Below are 18,072 nucleotides of genomic sequence, written 5' to 3'. Positions count from 1 at the left end.
CAGTAGACTGAAGTAATTAAGCTTAACCCTAGTCCTGTGGGAGTCCCAGAGAAGGTTACTGATCCACAGGCATGACATGCTGTTATTTATAGCTGATTAAGTTCTATTTATCTACATTTAAATGTTGCAGGAGATGGGAAGAGATCCCAAAACACATCTGTGTCTTATTAGAAACACCAGCTGTGTGTGGTAGCTTAAAGTTTGCCTTTCTTGAGAGGTTATAAGGGGAAAAAAAAACCCCAACCCTGAATAATTCAAATTCTTCACTGTAGCTAAATAAATTGGTGTGGTTTAGTCATAATCTTCAAGATGTAAGCCTGTCATCCCATGCAACTGACCTGCTTCTGGGGTCAAACTCAACCCCAAAATTAGCCAGGCCACTTTGAAGCTGTTCTGGGCACTGTAATTGCATTTAGTTTTTACTGTAAGACTGTTCATGTCTTAAGAGACATGAGAAAGGTGACCAGCAGGTCATCAACCAGATCTGTAGAGGCCTAACTTCTGAGCCTCTATGCATTTCATAACAGCACTGTGGTTTCACTAGGAAGACAGTCTTCATATATATGCTCTATTTCCCCCCACACACACAGAGGAAGATGAGCAAACTGAGGGGATGCAGTTCTGTCACCACCTGTTCCTTTGGAGAGATGAGGTGCTAGGGCCCACAGGAACAACTGAGCCTGGTATTAAAACCCTTGTGTGACTTCAATTACTGCATTTTTGGTGGCAGAGAACAGCAATAAAAATACTTGCATATAGGAGATACAAATAGTTTCAAGAATAGTATAATAATAACTCAAAGTCAGGTTCTAGAGGAAGGGACACCACTGCCCTGTCACTATTAGCACCAAATCACAAGAGGCACTGCAGAGTTTACCCCCTAATTGCCAAAGCAGAACATAATGAAGGAAATGGTAAGCTGCTTCTGGTCGAAGCATCCAGACAGTAACAGTGGGATAGAGCAGGAATGTCTGGGTCTTGTGGCTGCAGAACTGCAACTCTCCATAAGATGCTCCTTAAGAACCAGAAGAATGATCTGTCATCTCCTTCCTTATCCCACTGCTTTGTGTGCAAGCCACGTGAGAGTTGTGAGACCTTCCCTGGCAACTGTTCCAGCCCAGAAGAGCTGGCTCAGTTTCACTTTTAGCATCACCTGAAATGGAGCTGATATTCAAAATGAAACTTTAAGGTAAAAAGCAAAACCTCTGGGTTTTGCAAAGAACACTTTGAAATGCCTCCCCACGGCTTTGACACCTCCTTCTCGCACAGGAATCGGTGAGACTGTACCCACGGGAGCTCTGTGAATCTGTGCATCTCGAAGGGAAGGCACCCACAGGGACTACTTTCACCCAAGCCACTGCCTGCAACCTTCTGATGGACGATTACCCAGCAGTCAGTCACCCCACCACGATCAAAGTGCCAGCAGCCAGCTCACGTTAGGCTTCCTTGGCAATGCTGGCAATGCTCACACACACTCTGACCTGGGTGCCAAAAGCCACCCCACTTTCCTTGGGCAAGTTCTCCTCAAGCTCCCGGCTCTGCCCATGCCCATCCAATGCCAAGGCGAGCAACTCCTTGCTCTGCCCAGCCCCTGCCCACATCCACTGCAGTGATGCAGCTGTGGGTTGATATCAACAGAGCGTTAAACCTCAAATTAGAGCACGGCTGGAGCGAGCCTGGGATGTTTCCAGTTTCCCCCAGGAAGGCAGTGCTGCCAGCTCTTTGTTTTGTTGCGAGGCATGTGATAATTTGGCATCGTCCTCTACGTTCTGAAATTTGCTGGAACAAAAGAAATGTTGAGCTTTCATTAAGAGGAAAAAACAGAGTGTACAGTCTCAAGTCATAAACACAGACGTGAAAATACAGCCCATGAACGCCTGAACACAATTAAGAAGACTCTAAATCAGTACTCATTAAGTATCTCGGTTGCTGGGTAGCTTATTTGTTCATTCTTATTATTTGATTAGATTAGGTAACTCAAATAGTTTGGAGTTGTATTTCTGCTGTGGTTCATCTTTTGCTTAATTACTCTTTCACAGGCCTTCTGTATAACCCTAAGGAAATCAAGTGGTCACCCAACAGCTCAGTCCAGTATTTCCAAAAATAGAGTCTGATCTTTTTTTTCTTCCAACTTTGATTGCCCTACTTAGGGCTAGAGACGATTTACACTGTGCCTCTCCAAATGTGTCCACTATTGGTACCTAAGTAACACAAAACCCAACAAACTACCATCATACCATAAAACCAACCTCCACAGTCTCAAAAACTAATCTGTTCTCAGACAGGAACCAGAACTCAACACAAATTCTGCCCCATTAACAACCTGTCATGCATATGCTCTCATCCACATATAAAGAAAAAAGTTTTAGCTCACCGTGATCTTTTAAAACTGATGTTTTGAGATACAACCAATATACAGAGCTATAATCGTTTAAATTTCTCTTACTGGTGCTTTTAGATGACATCTTTCAGCAGTTGCAAGCGTACATGGGCGTACATTCAGTGAGTCAACTGCCAAAAAGGTTCCTCCCATATTACAGGAAAAATATAAAACATTTCAGTTTAAAAACAAAGAAAAAACAACAAAAAACCCAAAACCAATGATGAAGCAAAGTCTGGTTATTCCAGAGTACAGTTTCCCCCTGGTACTTTGTGTTGCAACTATTTACATATCCCCAGATAGTCAAACTCATGTGGTCCAAAGTTTTGTTGTGGACTTTGTGGAACACGTTGTGCCTGAGCCAACTGGAGCAGCCTCAGTGTTATCAGCTGACCCATGGAACAGGGGATACACTGCATTTGCTACCAGAGGGAGAAAAACCAAAACCCACTGAGCTACACAAACCACAACAGAATGCAAAGACAAATTCAAGCCCACTTGAAGAAACAGGTTTGAAGAAACCCACCACACTGGTTTCCATCACTGTTTCTCCCATTCATGACATGCACATATGGGATGAGTTCAACGGGAAGCTTGTTACCAGCTTCTATCTAAAAAAAAAACCCTTATAAGATCACAACCCCAAAAAGATAACACAGTCAAAAATAGTAAAAAACAACACAAATGTACTGCCATGAACACCAGGTAGATTTTTCAAGGGCTGGTATTTTACATCCCCATTAAACCAACTGCTGTAAGCCAATGGACTACTACAGGAACTTTTGGGAGGTACCAGGAGAAAGCTCCCAAGCGTGCTGAACGACCCAGCCTTCTGTATCCTCATGGATTCTGCAGCTGTGTACAGCTCACATGGCAAGAGGTGCAGCAGTACCTGGCTGATGTTCTTCCCTCAGCATTCACCTCCACTCCTCAGCAGGTCCCTCCTCCAGCACATGCACCGCTTCCCAAGAGCGCTCAAAATAACGAGGATCTAAAACAAGAGCTTAAAGCACTTAAACAAAAACACGAAACAAAAGAAGAGAAGGGGGGCGGAGGAGGGGGGGAAAAAAAGTAGTGGAATAAATCCAACCGAAGCTCTCACAGCTCAGAGCCCCCAGCAAGTGCCAGCGGTTTCAAAAGAGCTGTAATCTCTAAACTGTTATCAAGGTTTTATCGCACTCCAGTTCTTATCTAAAGCAAACAATCACTAGAACAGCAGCTGATAAGGCATCCTGACAAGGTAATTTCAGCAATTTAAATCCACTGCTACAGCCATCATACACCGAGAATATTTTTAACACCCTTTCCAGTTTAACCTCTAATCTCTCTTCCTCTGTTCTTTCCAAACACAGGGCCAGTTTTTCTCCCTGGCAGGCAGGCAACACTTCCTGCCATCGCCGGTGTCACGGGCAGGTGCCCTTTGAGCTCTGCCTCTGGCTGCACAGCCCGTCCACCAACACCAGCTTGCTTAATCAAAAGGATCATTATTTCCCCCCCGAATTCAAGTGGCCATTTTGCCCGGGCTTGACAAAGGTCCATCGTTCAGAGCGGTGGCTCCATCTGTCACAAGCTGCTGTGTGGGAGAGGAGGGAACTCAGAGGCAGCAAACACGAGGTAGGATCAGCCCCAGCCCTGGTGTAACTGGGTGTAACACAGCAGAAATCTGTTCTCTGCAGCCCTGGGGGATTTTCACCTAGAACATCTCACCCACATGTCACAAGGCAGGATTAGCTCAGTGTCTCATCTTCCAGAATCATTCACTGGCCAGAAAACCCAGCATCTTTTTCTACGTTTTTGCTTGCAACAGACTTTTTACAGCAGGCCGGGCTTTGATTTGTGGGACATCTGAAAACACTTATTCATGCTAAATGTAGCTGGCAAGTGACATACAAAACCAAACCAAAACCAGCCACCTCAAGTGGACAGAAGCATCAGGCCATCTGATGCAATTTCCTCTGGACACCAGACACCGCCTTGACACAATTCCTAATTATTTCTCTCCTTATGCCGGAGCAGAAAACTGACTATTAAACTGCTAAGACATTCCTATGTCTCCAAAGCCAAGCAGCAACTTTCCTGTATCACATAATGTTTATGTACACAGGACAGGGCAGAGCAGCTTTAGAAGCAAAGGAGTGATCCCCATGGATCTCCACAGCTCCTGTGAGGCCAGGGAGCCAAGCACAGCTCTTGTGCAACTGCCCTGGGCACACCCAGCACCTGCAAGTGCATCAGAAAGAGCAGCCAGAGCCAGTGGAGTTACCCAAGCAATGAGAGAAAGTTCCTGCAGTAACTTGTAGCCAGGTCCCTTCTGCAGTGCCCTAACTGTGTCAGAACCCTTGTCCTCACAGGGACAGAAGGGGAACAGTCCAAACCAGAGAAACTGCTCAATTCCCTCAGGTTGAACTTTCCAAAGCAGGAAAGGGAATTCAAGATTTCTTGGCATATGCACACAAGGGGGGGGGGGGGGGGAACCACCAAAAAACCCAACCAGATACTGCAAAACCCAAGAAATCCCTTCACTAAAGATGGAAAATTCCTTTACATCCTATTTCAAAACCTTTCTTCAATCAAAAGTTAATGAATCAAGAGACAAACCAGATGCAAACTCCCATTTTCCTCTATAAATCAGTGTCTGACATGTGAAATGCAAACTAATTTGTTTAAATTACAAGACTTAAATGTGGTTTTAGAAATAATAGAGTGTCTTCGGATTTTAATCAGAAAAAATATATCCTGAATTTCAGAAAAATTACCCAGCACAAGTAGGAACAGAACTATAAATACACCATGGTAGCCTCTGCTTGCCCAAAGAGAGATGAGTTATTTCCCTTCTCTTAAGAGTCTGAAGACCAATAATTTTTTCATCCCTGAATACCTCCTGTTGGAACAGCACTGGGTCTCTGGCACCATGGAAACCTACCAGTTGTTAACTGATTTACTGGGTATGAAAATCTTGATGTGTATGAATATTGCTCTAAAAGAGGTGACATCAAGATCCAGACAGTATGAGTGTGTAACACGAAGGAAGAAAGCAACCATCTAGTTCTAAAAGGCATGCAGTTTGTATTAAAATAGGCATTATCTCTGTGTATTAAAATATGTATTATCGTTGTGTTTCTCCTTCCTGGCTTTTTTGAGAGGTTTTTTGGGCTGGATGTTGTATTCAAAGGGGTTTCTGTTGTATAATGTTTGCACAGGTTGTGCACTATCCTGGGTGCAACTGCTCTGCTCCAAGAACAAACGGACATTACAGTTCCTTCAACCAAGAGGAGTGCACAGCAGACTTGCCTGTGAAAGCACAGTTATGATCCATCCACTCAGCATTTAAAATATCCAATCCAACCCGCCATAAACTGTCACTTCAGGCATTTATGGCAGACAGTAAACACATGCTTATCAGAGAACAACTGCACCCTGTGAGCTCAGCCAATGGAGCAGTATTTCTTATCAAATCAATGGCTTATCAGGGACCTTAACAAAACTAAAGGTTACACCATATGGTCTCCTCCTTTTTACCTCTGTTCCATCAAGATGTACAACTTCAATTAAAGCCACGTTGCTCAGGCTTTGTACATTTGCTTCCTCCTTGTCTGCCCTTGAAAGCAAAAGCCAACCTTTGGAGCAAGGCACGTGGGAATGATCCCGATCAGAAGTTGTGCTGAGCTGGACAAACAGTGCATTGCCCCAGCTTTTGCCATCGGGGGCCCCCAGAGGTGCCACTGCCCTGCACAGATCAATGCCCAACGTGGCAGTGGGGACTGCCCGTCCCTGCCCCTGCTCTACAGCCACAACACCGAGGTCGAGAGGCACCAGGAGTGAGGCAGCACCTCTGCCAGGGGCTGGCAGGGATGTTTGCACAGCCACTGGAGTCATGTGGAGACCACTGCTGCTGCTGCTGCTGCTTTGGTTATCCCAATTAACAGATGAAAACAAACACGGCGTAACAAAACAGAACACAACTCGCGTTCCCTTATGCCTGCCTCTCATCAGGAGCTGTCTGAAAATGTTAGGTCTAGATCTACCTCATCTGATGTAAATTAACCTGAAAAATGGAATTGGCCTGTAAAGTGGCCTGTTCTTTTCCTCTACTTTTTACAAGATCTAAGAATAAAACATTTGGGGTCTATAATCTGCTCCTGACAACACTTGATTTTGTTGACTTGTACAGTGTGGAACAAGAGACATTCATTTGTACTTGAGACAGATTTTAATCAGTATTATTCAGATTGCTGCAGTGATATTCGCAAGGTTTTGAGAGCATCAAACTCACTTCTCTCTGTGCCATCACCAAAAGCAATCAGCACAATATTTTTCTTACAAGCTGAAAAGACATCTTCCCACGATTCTGCTGCCATGTTGCCAACACACACCCTTCTCCAGGGCTTTGCTAAGCCCAAAATGCAATTTGGCCACTGCTGCTCACAATTCTTACAGCCTACCACAGATGGCAATGACTCCAAACTGCAGCAGACTAGGAATCTATATGTGTGATATTCCTTTCAGATAAGGAGCCTTTCCCAGCTCACTTTATTACACTGAATTGAGGTAAACTGCTGAGAGAGCCACGGGGTGAAGCTCTTTTGGTTCATTTCCTCCTTGTAAACAAGCCCCAAAAATCTGGGGGCTGCTGAAAACACTGCATGGGATAACAGCTCTGCCCTGAGGAGCATCCTGCCACCTCAGCTTCCTGGTACCACACCTCCTTCCCGTGCTGCAGCCTGAGCTCCTCCTTGCATGACTAGGAATACCCTCCATTTAGAAGAGCTTTCCTTTTGGTTAGCTGTTAGCTGGTTTGATTGTGGGGGTTTTTTTATTAAAATCGTTAAAAATTGCTACTCATCTATTTTTTTCAATACCACTGACAACTTCTTTGCCAAGAAAAAAAATTACAGCACGTACAATTTATTATTTTTTTAAGCATCGTTGCCATTGTCATATTGTTCATAAATCTGTCCTGTCTTCTCAGATTACCTGTGTGTGCTGTTCTTACCAAGCCAGGTTAAATTTAGTCCTAATGTAACGCACTTACTACTCAGAGAACTCATAAACACAAACCCTCCTTGATAAGCAAGCAATAAAAACCTGTTCTTTATTGCCACCAAGGTAATTCATACTTTAATATATCTATTATTTCAGTACTAAGATTATTTTGCTGCAGCAAATTGAATTCGTCATGAAGGAAATAAAAGAAAATGCATGAGAAATGCTGAAACAAAACTCAGATTCTGTGAGAGACTAGAGAACAAGAAATTTCAGAGAAACTGAAGGTAGTACTGATATTACAAGGGAGGATAACTTACAATAACATTATTTCTCATAGTGTTGCTGGGATAATTTGAAGAATGTCAAGACTAAGCACTTCTATACAGCACTTCATCTGAGACTATCAGAGAACAGGCATTAAACAGTTCACTTCACTGCTGCCTCAAGGACAGGATTCCCAGCTTCCAGCAAACCAACCTGCAGTAGGCAAAAGGCTGCAAGAGGTCTTGTTTCTGACTCATGCTTTCTCACTGTTGCAAAATCCTTCCTTTTCCACAGCCCAGATCTGATTTGCAAATTATTATTCTTTTCCTGGTGTGCAAAAAAAATTGGGAGTGGGTTGAAAGATCATGGGCAGTCCTGAGAATTCACTCAATTTGTGCAAAGATTTAGAAGGCAAGTTAACCATCTGCTGCATGTTAGAACAGCTGAGACTCAGAACTCTTGTTCCCGTTTGTGATCTTAACTCCACAGGCTCCAGAAATGTTTTCATTAACACCAATTTTTTGTATTCAGAGGATCAGACACCACACTCATCATCCCAAACCCCCGCTTGACGCTTTGTACCACACAACCATTTTTGATCAATACTAATGTGATTCACAAATTGAGAGCGGATTTGGGAGTATGGTTTCTATTTCATTCCTTCGGAGTAAAACCTTAATTACAGGGAGGCTAAAATTTTCTTTTTTTTTTCCCCCCAAGAGGAGGATGGCAACTGGTTCATTTCCATTCACCAGGCAATGTCACAGAACCGGTATTTCAGTAAGGAAGTTTTATTACACTTCAGTGTGAGACTGGAATCAAGCCGCTCAACACAAGCTACAGCCAACACGAGCCAAACTCTTCCCACTCCAGGCAGGTCCTGCAGTGTGAGGTGAGTTGCTCCCAGTCCATAGCAGATAGATGTGCTGTGTCCACACCCTCTCCCACCACCAGACTGCCCGAGTGCTGCATCAGGAGCTCAGCCAGAGAACAGCCCCCTGAGAGCCCCAAGCACAGGGAGAGGGAGGAACAGCTTCCACAGGGGAATTCGGAAAGACTGCAAAGGAAACTAAAGCAGTATCTGCTTCAATTTGAGGAGGAACATTTCATTAAAAACACTTGTCTGGTATTCAGTAATGGGCAGGACACCTGGGAAGGAAAAACAGGGCTGATGTTTGCACTCAGCAGATGCCAGATGAGAAAGATGGACTTAACCAGTGTTGCTAAAAATGAAGGATCCTTTTTCTATGCATATTACTACAGTGCAGAATCTCCCATTGGAGCATGAGGCTGTTGTCATCGAGCACTTCAAGCTTCTCCTTCAGGTGGAGATCTGCTGTGTGCAAACACCTGGCTCTAAGCAATTAAAGGAATTTGCAGTGTATTTTCACGTTCCAGCGAGGTAACTGGAGTGTTTCTCAGTAACAGCACAGCATTGTATACAACAACTACTACTACCCCACCAAAACAAGTTGGAAAATAAAAATAATAAATAAATAAATAAATAAACATATCAATCAAAGTACTTCTACCTTCCAGCACCCCACCAAACTGACACCAGCAGTCAGAACATGCTGGCTGCACCCACACAACAGAGCAACTGAAGAGGAAGGCAGGACCAGACCCATTTCCCTCCTACCTCCTGCCTTCAGCTACAGGCAGCCACAACTCCCCAGCTCTGTCTTCCCTGCCTGCCACAGGAAGCCCATCTTGCACAGGCACAGTCTGGCTGAAGTTCCCACAGCATCAGTCTGGGATTATTTGGGCTGACACAACCCTGCACGGGCCACCACAGCCAGTGGAAGTTTGTTCTTGACTACGATGAGAACAACAAAAGGTGAAACTCGAGAAGATGAACAACGAAAGAAAAACATAAAATCAAAGAAGTGAAATCTACAGTACAGGACAGCTAGAGAGCTAGGTTAATTATTAACATTATTAACATTGAGGACATCCCCTAAATCTTTAAAAAATGTTTAACCAGCAGAGCCACAGTAAGGAAAGCACGTGGTCAAGGTGTCTTTCCATTTTGCAGAGATGAGGAATGAGCCCCTAAAGACACAGTGAAAGGCACAGCAACCTGAATAAAATGTGTCTGCCTTCTAATCCCGGCTGTTAGATTTAAAGTTCTCTGCTCTGGTTTATTCTCTTCTAAACCTTGATCAGGGAAGTAGAAATCAGTATCTTTTAAGTAGCAACATTCTTATTTGTTAACTGAAATCACTTGCTACAAGGGACAAAAAAAAAAAACCCAAAGCCCTGACCTTTGACATTTTTGAAAGCTCAATAAATGACAATAGGAAGCAAAATTGTATGGTGCACCAATAAACCATATATTATTTTATGATATGAGAGGTTACTTAATCTAAAACTATAACTATTAAGGAGAGTGATAAGAGATAAGGAAGGTAAAGACTCAGGGACTTTTCAGTTTCATATCTTATCACTTCTGGTGTAATATTAACCAGCTTGATTCTCAATATCCCAGTCACTTTGTGATCTTTCCACAGTTGGAAACAATTACCAAATGTGAAGTATCCAGAACTTTGTTCAGTTGTGCCACTAAAACAATACAATCTTGTTTTCAAGCCACAGTAGCACCAATGCAGGGAGATGTAAATCCTGCAGATTTTTTTTTCTTAAGCCTGTGTAAACCTTATTTTGATTTTACTCTGAAAAGGACAGTATGAACATTTACTCTCTAGCCAACGTACTTTGTAATCCACTTTGCAAAGATTAGTAAACTGCTCTCTAATATATTGCTTTGACACCTCTCTAACCAGTTAGGTGATGTTTTCTGGCAGGCACTGATTTATGTTACAAGCCTACAAGAACAGTCACATTAATAAAGCTGATTGTGTCTCTCACCACAGAAATTATTTAATGACGGAGGTACTGTCATGCACATTCACCTGTACCCAAAGGAAATCAATTTACCAGCTAAACCACCCACCTGCTGCTGTTAAATCTTTTATTTAGCTTGCATTGCTATTGATTTTAATTGAAGAAGTCACGACTCGTCATAGCTTGTACTGCCTGAGAACTAAAAACTCTTTAATGTGCTGTTAAAAGTGCAGGTGGTTTTGTCCACAGTGAAAGAGTATTGCTCAACTAAATCCCCATATCACAAACCTGCAATCACACACTGCAGCTATGATTGTTTTAGCTCTTGTAAACCCTTGCTGTTGGATAAGGCAGCTTTGAGCAGGATACTGGGGCTTGCTGGTTGGAGAGAGAGATACATATCATTTTATTCAATATAATTTATCCTCTTCTCCTCTAAATCCTTTGTCCTGCCAGGACTTATTCATATCAATAATCTCTCAACTTCAGGAGGTTAATGAGTGTAAAATATTGGCGTGTACTGCAACGTTAGGGACATAATTTCACATATACTTCAAAACGACACAAACCCACACAGAGGCCAGAAATGTGGAACCTTCCCCAGGTCACTGCTGCTCCTGCACCTCAGCAAAAGTGATGGTGCACATCAGGAAACCAGCGAGGCTGAAAAACTCCCAATATATGGACGACAAATACAAACCAAAAACCAAACCACCAATAAAAAACGCAGTCGGACTCTGATCCTAACCCAGAGTTGTCCTGCCACGAGGGAGCAGTGGGCATTAGGAAGAAAGCCAGCTGGAAAGAGGCAGAAGTGCTGCTTTGAGCAGTGCCAGCTCAGTGCCTGTATAAAACCTTGCTCCAAAAGTATCTGCAGTAAGTGCCCCCCCATGCAGCATTAAGGAGCAAACTCTTCCTGGAGGTGGCTGTCAGGTGGCTATTTTTGGCCAACGAAACAAGGATGATTCTCTGGTGACAAGAAACCTACGCTGAAGAAAAAGGTCAGACAAATAAAATACAATTCCAGCCCAGAGCTGTCTCCAGCCATTTTTCCTCTGGCAGCGACTTGGCTGCTCCTCACCCTGGCTGCCCAAAACGAGGTGTTTCAACACATGTTGCAGACAACACCCAAAAGCTTTTCCTTTTGTTGCAACACTGACCCAAAACAAACTTTGAAATCTCAGAAGCTGCAAAAAACCAGATTTGTGGTTCCCTCGAGCCAGCTTTAACCCTCACCCTGGAGGAGCCCGAAGGCAGAGCCACAGACACTTCCCGCTCAGGGCTGCACGAGCTGTGCCTCAAACAGTGCCTTCACACTGTGCCACTAAGAGCCTCTAACACAGGCAGATGGGTGAGGCCTCCAACACTTGATATTTTTCAAGGGAAAATAATATCCTGTTTTTCCCCACTGGAGGGTAAATGGGGAAAAACAAGCCGGGAAGGCAGTTTGCAGCCACTGTTACACGCACAAAGGCACAAACACTTCCCACCCACAGAGCTCACCCTCAGTCTGGGTCCTGAGCAATTCCCCCATTTATCTGCTTCGAGTAGTTACCCTGCCTTTTATTACACAGCTGATACAGAGGGAGGAATACGTTGTTAAGAGTGAGAATAGATATTTTATAAAAAACATTTTTAATGCAGCTGCAGAGCAGGTAGAGGGATGAGAATCGACCTGCTCAAAATACTGCTGCCCCCCCAGCTGACTCCCTGCTACCTTTAGCTCTGCATGGTAATAACCATCGCACCTATTTCTCTCCCTCTTTGTATAAATACGAACTTAAACCCAAAAGCCCAGTCAGATCTGAGCTGCTATTGTAAAACTTTTCATTTGACACACACGCGCCTTGTCGAAGATGGGCTTTTCTTCTTGACAACAAACCTACGAGCTCTGTGTGGGAAATTACAGAACCACCCCACCTTTGATCAGCCATGTAACATCAGAAGAAACAATTCTCTGTCAGGCATTTCACTGAGCTACCACCAGGATCCTCTCCCTGGAATTGCCAGGAGAGCAGGGAGGCAGTAACCCTGAAAAGCTGTGTCAGCTCGGAACACTGAACGCTCTCTGACAACGCCTGCCTGGAGCAAGTGGCTGTAAATAAGAGGGTAGGAGACATCCTTCAGCTCAGAAAGAAACAAGGGGAAAACAGAGCTGGAAGTGTCCCCAGGCTTTCTAAAATGTAAAAAAAAAAAAAAAAAATTAAAAAAAAAAGACTCCAGCTCTAAAGAACTGAAGGATGGAAATCTCCCAGCATCCTGCAGCAGCAGCCAGATGGTGTTTCTTCACTTCTCGAGGCCCACAAGAGCCATCTGAGCTAGAGGGCAAAGACAAACACGCTGCTGTAATCACACAACTTACCAGCACCTGGCAGATAATAAATGCTACCACTTAACAAACCTACAGAATAAGCTGCACTGGGCTCAAGGGCCTCAGCTAAAGGTAGTTCAAGGGTGCCAGCCTGTAACAGCAGCTCAGGACATCACTCTTCCATATTCCTTCCCTTGGATGAGGAAACAATTGGGAGGTAAAAGCCCTCCAAAAAACCACCAAAGTTAAGGATTCAGTCAGGAATCTTCTGCTGAAGAAATGTGACCAATTCAGGTCAGGAAATAAATATTTACCCTTGCTGTAATGCCCCTAGCTCCGTTTTTTGAGCCCACATGGCTTGAATGCTACCCAGTATCAAAGCACACACGATGTCCTTTCATCCCTCAGTACAACCCAAGGTAACCAGGAAAAATAAAAATGCAAGCAGAGAAGGGAAAGACTGGGAATCAAGGGTCACATAGGAGCAAGCTGGACTAGCAGGAGACAGCAACAAGAACATAATCCAAAATAAGTAACAGAGAGAACAGGAAGTTTCCTTCTCCTCTTCTGTCCTTTCCATCCCATGTATTTCTTGTTACCAACTCCGCACTGCACGTGACTTACTGAAATCTGGTTACCTTGTCCTCTGACTTTGATTATGGGAACTCTTCCCTCTTTCTCTGCAGCAAAGGCAAAGCCTGTACTAGAGGTGACCAACCCCACAGGCCATTCCACTGTGGTACAGGACACCACTGCATCCAGGGGTTTCAGAGAAACTGGCCCTGCTCTTGCACAGATGCTCCAGGATGCTGCAGTTGTATTTACACACAGAAGAACACAGTAGGAGATGTGAAGGTGTGAACTTTCCTAAATACACCAGTGTGTCTCTGCCCTGACCCAGCAGCAGCTCCTCTAAGGGTCAGACTTCAGCTTCATTCTCTCTGCTGAATGAATCACTGGTTTCTCAGTCAGCACTGCCAAAAGCAAACTGGAGCCAAGGAGTGCAGATGCTGGCACTCTGGGAGCTGGACCAGCTCCACCATCTCGTTTTGTACAGTCACTGCACAGCTGTCAGACAGAACAGTTATGGCCATTACCAAGCAGGGAGAAGAATGGAGCCAGATACCCACACAGAAACGTCTGTATTTTATAATCAACTTGGAGCCATATGCTGGGATTTACTCCACAAAAGCATTCAGAGATACCCTAGCGTGGAAACATAAATCAGCAAACTTAAAATACTTCTTTGAGACTCATTTTTCATGTATGTTATTTACCTACACAAGAACATACCCAGCAAAATGATGCTGAAACTTCTCCTAACTCTGTTCCCAACAACAAAGTAACTTGAAGCAGGGATGAACTGATCCACAGCTGATCTAGAAAGTTACTAATTTACTGATCTCTAGTTCAACCTCTCCAAAGCCAAGATTAAAACCAGCTCTGCCCCTGAGGCAGAGGGGTTCTTGGCCATGCACTGGGATGCTGGGAGCAGGAGTGGGGACACAGCCCATGTTTCATTAAAATGTGGGTTTCTGGCATTAAAACATCAGAGTACAAGCACCTGACGTTGCCAGTTTACCTCCATCCACCAGTTGTGCAGAACCCAGGGAACACACAGGACAGCTGGAAGGCTTTTTACTTTTTGATTCATCCTGACATTAGGAAATCCACAGCATCCCCTCAGTGTCCCTCACCTGTGCAGCACATTTGCTTTTATGGCAGAAATCATTTCCCTGGTTAGATGCTGCTTGAAATAGCCCTCTATTTTATGCTCCTAATTCAGAGCTGCATTTCCTCTGGGTTTCTACGTGCTCACAACTGGCAACAAGTATTGATTACTGCAAACATTTTCCTTTCCTTTAGCACTGCTTAAACAAATGTAGAAAAATCCTAGACAACATTTCTCAAAAAAGAAGGTTTTTTTTCTTCCCTCCCTTGTTTTCAAGGCCCACAGCTGAACGTGGGCACAGCCTCACCTCAGCTCGGGCACGGCTGCAATTGAGCTTTACTTAAAAACAAACAACCAACAAGGAAAAACCCACTTTGGGAGGACAGAAGATTGCAGGTAACTGCCAGCTAAAGAGCAATGTGCTTATTTTATTTGTTTAAGTCCAACACAAATACAGCAGAAGCTTATGGACAAGACAGCTGAGACAAAGCGGCTCTGCACACATTTGAAAAACCTTATGAACTCTCTTCCTTTCTATGCAATCAGCCTAATTACACTTGTGTAGAAGTCTAATTACACCTCTGCATTAGCTACCAGTGAAGTGTTTCTTGGGTTATTTCTGAGGAGCCTACAATTAAATGAGCCTCATCCATTAACTGACACTTTGTGTGTGTAGTCTCACTGCTCCAATTATGTACCTTGAATCAGCCCCTGAAAATCCTCCTTGCTGCCAAAGATATCCTGGTGAAAAATGAAGGACACTGGAGGTGGCTTGAAAAATACTGCCAACATTAAAAACAAATGCTGTTATGCAAAGCCCTGCATTTTATTTAAATTTGTGCTGCTTGAGATGCAAACAAGATTCATTTCACTACACGGTTGTGCTATCCATTTATTAACTATTCTGCATGAAATCCATTTCTAAATGATTTCACTAAAGTTCATAAGCCATTTTAAAACTCAGAAACTGATGAAAAAGGAAATGATCCTGCAGTTACAAACCTTGAACTAGAAGCCTGATGGAAACAATTTTATTTCTTAATTTAAACAGCATGTGAAATTGGATTCAATCCCAAAATCATTACATGCTCTTTTTAATTAAAACTTATGAAGGTTATAGCAAGTGGTTATACTTTCAGAAGGAAGGAGCTGATTTTACTGCTGTTGTAGCCTATGACTAACATTTGGCAAGAGCCAACAAATGAGGCAAACAGAACAAGGTTTCCACATTTTTACTTTTGTGATACAAGCTTTGATACCCAAACCCTGGTATTAACAAGCACTGTGACTTCAGCTGGTGACAGCTCAGCTTTCTCCTCTATTTTCTAGGCATCAGTAGTTCATGTAAACAAGAGAAAAAAAAACCAAATAGGCTGCAATTTGCTCAGTGTCATCAGCTCCCACCCCTTAGGGGGGTTCTGATATACCACCTATAAATAACCCTGACATTAGCAGGTTTTCCAGGGTGAGGTATTTTTTATACATTTATTTATTTATTATCAACCTCTCCCACTCTATTCAAGCAGGTTCCCGAGCAAAACAAAACACAAATGTTCTCACACACTCAGATGCCCAGATCCAAGGTCATGTTTATAAGGAACAAATGATTCTCCAGGCTCTTCCCAGAGGGAGTAAGAGGGGAGAGCTCCGTTCCTCCCAGGGCTCAATGGGGCACTTGGATCACCACTTGTGGTAGAAGAGACACCTTGCCTAGGAAAGCAAGAGAGCTGCACTGTGTCTCTTGTGTGCCCAGTAAATCCAAAAGGATGACTCCAAAGTTAGCTCAGAGCACCATGCACTGCTCACACAGTGCTGCCATCCCAAAGGTTTGTCCTCCTCTGCATCTTCCCTGGCCACTCAAGGCCAGCACCAGCCTGTCCACAAGCAGAGCATTGTTTTCAGCTGAAGACCCACATTGTATGCCCTTAACCACAGTGGTTTTGGAACATATTCTGCTCCTTTGTGCTCTCTCTTTCCTTTCCACACAGGTGAGCCCTTGCCCAGCACTGCTTTGTGCACTATGGAGCCACCTCAGTGCCATTTACCTGCCCTGGCACTGCAGGGCTGCTGCACAGCTCCCTGTGACCTCCCTGCTCCGAGCTGAGCATCCCTCAGTGTCTCCAACACTCAACATTTCCAACCACACCAAACCTGAACAGTTTCTTTCCACTTTCAACACCTCCTCAGTGTCCCCATAACCCCCTCAGCTCTCACACCCAGGCAGGGCTCTGTCTGCCAGCGTGGACTCGTTCATGTTTTAAAAACCCAAATCACACCACCACCCAGGGCAGGTGTTGGAAAAGACCCACAGTCTCAATGTGGCGCAGTTACTCCACGTTATATCCCTTTCTGTGCTGCACTTAAAGAGCAGGAGGATGCCACAGTGCTAATCCCCTCTCTGAAAGAAGTTAATGACAAGTGAAGCAGCACATTCCTGTGCTGCTCACTGAGCTGCAGCTGAGGGCAGCTCTGCTCTGGGCAGCTCAGGAGGAAACATCCATCAGCCAAAAAGCAACAGAAGACTCAGCCTTGCACCGTTTTTTAAGCAAGTCTTCTATTCTATATGCAAATCAAATCCAACTGAAGATATCACTACAACGTTAATGAAACCCTAAGTGCTGAAAAAATCAGCGTCCAGGGAGCGTAAATGCGCATTTTGAAACCTCAGTTGGCTGTTACAGAAAACATCTCATGACTGCCACGGTCACCTTCACCCACCAGGCTCTGCACAGCACAGAAACGTTTGCCAGCTGCAGAATTACTGAACAGGCATGTTCTCATCGCTCTGTTAGAAAACGAAGTTCTGCTTGTTTGGGTCAATAAGACAGCTGCTTAAAATCATATCATGCCTCCAGAAATAAAGAGAGATTCTTTCAAGACTTGGTCTCTTGAAGTATCTCCTGATTCATCTGTGAACGAGCAGCTGGCTGTAGACCAAAGCCAGCACTGCCAGTTCCCTTCTGCAGGATACTCCATTTTGTATCTGGATCTGCAGGGAGTAGATTTAAAGATGATCTTGATCTTACATCAGCACTTCACTTTATACACCATCAGTAGTCCCACTGAAATTACTGCTTGGAAGTTAAACTGCAGAGTAACTTCTGCAAGAATTCAATGCTCAACAAAAAGCTTCACTGGCCAGGACTGCTGGGACACTGCCAGAAACAGAGGGACTTTCCTTAAACTCTTGGTTTGACTTAACATCCACTGAAGGCTCCACTCCTGTCAACTCTGAAGGGTGTAGGGTCATGCACCCGCCTCAAAATGCAAAAAGTGGGCCTCTCATGAGATACTTATAGCTACCTTCCACCTTAGATATGACTGTATTTGAAACTTTCAGGGTGAATGTAATGGATAAATCAAATCCCAGAAGTGATCCTTGTGTAACCTTGGACCTCTGTGATATAATATGAAGATTATTATATGATCCAAGTCAGGGAGCTGATTAGAGTGAAATATAGAAGACAGTTGTTTGAAAACTAATTCAGCTTTTGTATTTGAGGCTTTCCAGCTACTAAATATGTGACAATAATGCTCCTTCTACAGCCAGTTTTGCACCCTCCTATGCTTCCTAACCTGCTTTCTTTATAAAGTGTCCTAAGCTGTGCTCTTCCA

The 18,072-nt window shown here is 43.9% G+C and overlaps 1 protein-coding gene across 14 annotated transcripts in view; it reads right to left on the bottom strand.

The window, feature by feature from the left end:
• FBRSL1 (fibrosin like 1) overlaps positions 1-18,072 on the bottom strand; it is a 509,379-nt gene that overhangs the window by 321,271 nt on the left and 170,036 nt on the right. Inside the window, exon 1 of one of the 14 annotated variants that reach the window (XM_032705877.1) lies at positions 9,270-9,488. The exons of the other annotated variants lie outside the window; for them this stretch is intronic. The gene's annotated coding sequence lies outside the window, so the exon portion shown is untranslated. Of the gene's footprint in view, positions 1-9,269; positions 9,489-18,072 lie in introns of those variants that run through there. 14 annotated transcript variants of the gene reach the window in all.

Source organism: Chiroxiphia lanceolata, chromosome 18, assembly GCF_009829145.1.
Source record: "Chiroxiphia lanceolata isolate bChiLan1 chromosome 18, bChiLan1.pri, whole genome shotgun sequence".
Lineage (NCBI taxonomy): Eukaryota > Metazoa > Chordata > Aves > Passeriformes > Pipridae > Chiroxiphia > Chiroxiphia lanceolata.
This window is presented reverse-complemented; position numbering and strand designations above follow the sequence as displayed.